The sequence below is a fragment of the Mastomys coucha genome, unplaced genomic scaffold (assembly GCF_008632895.1).
Source record: "Mastomys coucha isolate ucsf_1 unplaced genomic scaffold, UCSF_Mcou_1 pScaffold22, whole genome shotgun sequence".
Classification (NCBI taxonomy): domain Eukaryota; kingdom Metazoa; phylum Chordata; class Mammalia; order Rodentia; family Muridae; genus Mastomys; species Mastomys coucha.
Window position 1 is genome coordinate 204,579,453 of NW_022196905.1, and position 4,705 is coordinate 204,584,157.

General features: G+C 41.8%; 1 non-coding gene and 1 pseudogene across 1 annotated transcript; both read left to right on the forward strand.

Annotated features, from left to right (window-relative positions):
• Positions 1–221: 221 nt before the first annotated feature.
• LOC116071684 lies at positions 222–282 on the forward strand. Its single transcript, XR_004111073.1, has one exon. It is a non-coding gene; the product is annotated as a U7 small nuclear RNA (small nuclear RNA).
• Positions 283–303: 21 nt separating this feature from the next.
• On the forward strand, positions 304–359 carry LOC116071701 (annotated as a pseudogene).
• The last annotated feature ends 4,346 nt before the right edge of the window (positions 360–4,705 follow it).

The following is a 4,705-nucleotide window of genomic DNA, read 5'->3' on the forward strand; positions in this document are numbered from 1 at the left end:
GATCACTGGGAGGATACCCTCTCAGTTGTGAAGGAGAAGGGAAATGGGGGGGAAGGACTCCATTAGGGGAGACCAACTTGGTGTCTTTTTCTAAGAATTAAGGGGCTAAGGTCAAAAAATGCTAATTTATGGGATAATCAAAGGAAATCTAGGGCAAATGATTAAACTGATATGCAAATAAAAGACTGGTCTTTGGTCTACAAGACCTGAACTATCTAGGGAGCTGTTTACAGCTCTTTTAGAATTTTTCTAGCAGGTTCTGACCAAAGTCAGAAAACTCAAGCACTATCTAGAGAACTAACACAATGTCTTTCAGAATTTTTCTAGCAGGGTTTCTGACTTTGGTTGGAAAAACCATGAGCTACCTAGAGAGTTATTTCAAGTAGACCACAGAGCAGTCAGCTTGCACCCATCACTGACTTTGAATCATTTTTCAGCTACTATCTAGGGCCAGATCTAGGGCCTTGAGTTGGACCATTACAACATCTATCTGTGAGCTACTGGAGCATGAAAAGTGACTGGTCCTGCAGAATCCAAGCTATCTTCATGACTCAGACAGCAGGATATCTGAGAGAAGTCGCAATGAGGTTCCAGATTTGAGGGTCTATCAGAAGCCAGAGGCCTTGAATCAGACCAATGACTCATTACATGTAAGGTGCTTTGGGCAAAAAGGTATACACATAATGACACATGATGACACATAATGACACATGACATCTTCCATGCTGAGATTTTTTGTTTTTAATTTGTTTTTGTTTTTGTTTTTTTTTTTCATTTTCTTTTGGGAGGGAGGGTTACAAGAATGTAGGTTGGATATAAAAGGACTTTGAAATGAGTGAGATTGGAGTGCAGGATGTGATATTCACAAAGAATTAATAAAACAATTTGTTAAAAACAAAAGAATAAAAAATTGTTTAAAAAGAATAATAGGAATAGATGAAGGAGAAGAATCTCAGATCAATGGCCTATGAAAAGTTCATGGACCTTTCTGCCACAGACTGGGTTTGCTGTGGGAATCCCTTGTTCCACGGGATGAGTAGAGTTCTGGTCAGGTGGGCAAAAAATTTAGAGGATGACAAACAGAGTTGACTCAAGGAAATGCTGAATCTGAGTGTATTTCTCAAAAATGGCATCAGACTTTTACAGTCATTGCAAAAGAGAAAAGAAAAATCTGGCAACTCAGAGGTCTAGGTACATCTGAGGCCATCTAAAACACACCAGGTCTAAAACAGCTACCTCTTCTGGTCAGATGCACAGGCCCGGGAATGGGGAGGTGGGGGGACTGTGGACTGCATGAGGCTCGAAGCTCAAATGCTCTGTGTTGAGTGCTCTGCTGCTGACTGACTGAACTCTGTCTCATACACACACACACACACACACACACACACACACACACACACACACACACTCACACATACACACACACACACACACACACACACACACACACACACGCTCCACTCAAGGTCCCGCCCATCCTTAGTAAAACACCCACTATGTTAATCTTCTGGGCTAGTAGAGACACGTCTCTGGAAGTCTCATTCTTACTAATTCCTAGGAGTGGCTCAACTGCCATGACTGAAAATGAGGATTCTACTTGACCTGGCCAACAAGGTCACGAGATCGACCCCGGTACCGGTATCCCCAATAAACCTCATGTGATTGCAGCAAGTTTGGTCTCTCGTGAGTCATTGGGTGGTCTCGTCATCCCGAGACTTGAGTAAGGATCTCCCCAGTTCTGGGGGTCTTTCAAGATCATAGGGCAGTGAGCCTCAGAGTGTCTTCCACCCCCACCCCCCACCATGTGGCAGCAGCCAGGCCTCTGTGGGTTCTTTGTTTTCTTGATGCCCAGACTTTTTTTTTTTTTAGTTTCTAATATATTATAGATATTAAGCTCTCTATCACATGTGTAGTTGGTGAAAAAAGAAAACTTTACCCACTTTGTAGGCCAGGTATATGTCCCTGACCTTCTCCCTGGGACCATGTTGTTGTCTAAACCCTGTGCAGAGCTAGCCTTATCCCTTACTGGCTGCAGTACTAAGCAGAGAAGGCCTTACCCCTCACCAGATGCAGCGTTTGGGAGAATGGGCCCTGGAACTTGCCTGAGTAACATAGTAGAACTGGCCAGGGGAGGTGGAGGTATTAGTGAGACAGGAGAGCTAGCACTGTCTAGTGTCTTCCCCATAGTGGTGTGGTCAAGGAAGACATGCTCTCCTCACTCTTCACTCCTCAATCCTTCTGCTGCCTGTGGCAGGTGTGAGAGAAGTCCTTGACCTTCACTGGCTGCAGCACACAGGAGAGTGGGCCCTGCACCTCACTTGGATAGTACAGTAGAGTTGACCCTGGTGGCATGGGCATTGTTAAGCTGAACCCAAAATCTTGAGAGCAGGAATGTTGGCTGAGACCCTGGTCTGCTGTGGCATTGGATGAACTAGCCAGGACAGTGCTGGAGAGCTTGAGCTTGGTGATGTGGGTTAGGGAGAGCTGGCAGGGAGGCCAGCTCAACTACCACCTAATAGCTATGGTATATATGCAGAGGACCTGGTGCAAACCTATACAGGCCCCATGCTTGCTGCTTAAATCTTGGTGAGTTCATGTGTACTTTTCTTTAGTTGATTCAGTTGATTCAGCAGACCTTGTAATTGTGTTGTCCTCCATTCTCTCTGGCTCTTACAATCTTTCAACCACCTCTTCCTTGGGTTTCTTGAACTCAGAGTGGAGGGATTTGAGGAAGACCTCTCATTTAGATTTTCTCTCCACATAATGTGTGTCTCTGTATCTCTTTCCATCTATTACCAGAGGAAAACTCTCTGATGACTGGATAAGACATTGATCTATGAGTATAGCAGAGTACCAATCATTTATTGATACTTTTTTTTTTTTGCCTAGTAGTATTTTGATGAACCCTAGCTCTCTGGATTATCTAGCTTCTGGTTGTTGGTTACCCAAGCAATGTCAACATGGATTTGTTCTCTTAGAGAAATCAGACATTGGTTGGCTACTTGTGGGAACAAGTTAGGTGCTCCCACTGTTCTAGCATAGTTTGCAGGTAGTACAGATTGTAGGTCACAGTTTTGTGGCTAGGATGGTGTTCACATTTCTTTTTTGGTAATCTGAAGGGTACCTCCTCCCAGCAAAGTGATTAGAACTTAGGGGGGAGAGTCCATGTAGGTACCAACTCAACTGTTCCATGTTCTATGAGTTGTGGGTGTTGTCCTTGCTAAAATGTATCCTGCTGTCAGTTTTTGGAGAGAGCAACTTTGTCTTAGCAACAGCCTGGCTTGTTTAGTATTTTCCATGAGACCCCTTAGCTCAACAAATCAAATAAATGAAACCCAATCCTGCCAATAGAAGCCTTGCCTGGCTACAAACGATGACCAGCTGAAACTTCACATTCCCCATTAATAGGAGCCCTCCTAAGGATTCCCTTCATACATTCCAGGAAGTTTCCACTGCACCAGATTTCCACACCACCTTCTAAATATTTCCCAATTCCAGATGTCTCTCCATGTACTCTGTCCTTCCACCCCATCTTCCTCCTAATCTTATCACTCCACTCCAATTTCCCCTGCTTTAATCTCCTAGTAAAATCTATTATATTTGTTCTTCCCATTGAGACACATGCATGCCATCTAGACACTTCCTCTTTTCCTAACCTCTCTGGGTTTATGGTTGTTCGGTTATCATTTACTTAACAGCTAATATCCATTTATAAATGAACATGTGCCGTATTTATCTTTCTGAGTTTGGTTTACTTCACTCAGGATGATTTTTTCTAGTTTTATCCATTTGTTTGCAAATTTCATGATGTTATTTTTTTTTTTAAAAAAAAAAACTGAGCAATACTCCAGTGTACAAATGTACTGCATTTTTTCAAATCCATTTTTCAGTTGAGGAATATCTAAGTTGTTGAAGTTTCTGCCTATTACAAACAAAGCCACAATGACATGTTTGAGCAAGCATCCTTGTGGTAGGATGGAGTGTCCTTTGGGCACATGCTCATGGTGAAATAGTGGGTCTTCAGGTAGATTAATTCACACCTTTCTGAGGAACTGCCAAATGGATTTCCATAGTGGCTATGCAAGTTTGCACTCCTACCAGCAAAGGAGTTCTCCTTGCTTCACATCCTTGCCAGCATGAGCTGTCACTTGTGTTTTTTATATTAGTCATTCTGACAGTTGAAAGTTGAAATACCAAAAGTAATTTTGATTTGTTTGCATTTTCCTGATGGCTCAAGATGTTGAACATTTCTTTAAGTGTTTCTCAGCAAGTTGAGATTCCTCTATTGAATATTTTATGTTTAGATCTGTACCCCAATTTTTAATTGGATTATTTGGTCTTTTCATAACTAGTTTCTTGAGTTATTCATGTATTGTAAATATTAGATTTCTATTAGATGTGGAGTTGGTAAAAATATTTTCCTATTCTGTAGGCTGCCATATTGTCCAATTGGTGGTGTCCTCTGCTTTAAAGAAGATTTCAGTTTCTTGAGTTCACATTTATTAATTGACTATTTTACTGCATATGTTATTGTGTCCTGTTCATAAAGTTATCTCCTGTGTTAATAAGTTCAAGCCTATTCTCCACTTTTTCTTCTTTCAGGTTCAGTGAATCTAGTTTTATGTTGAAGTCTTTGATTCACTTGGACTTGAGCTTTGTGCAGGGTGACAAATATAGATCTCTTTGCATTCTTCTATGTGTAGAT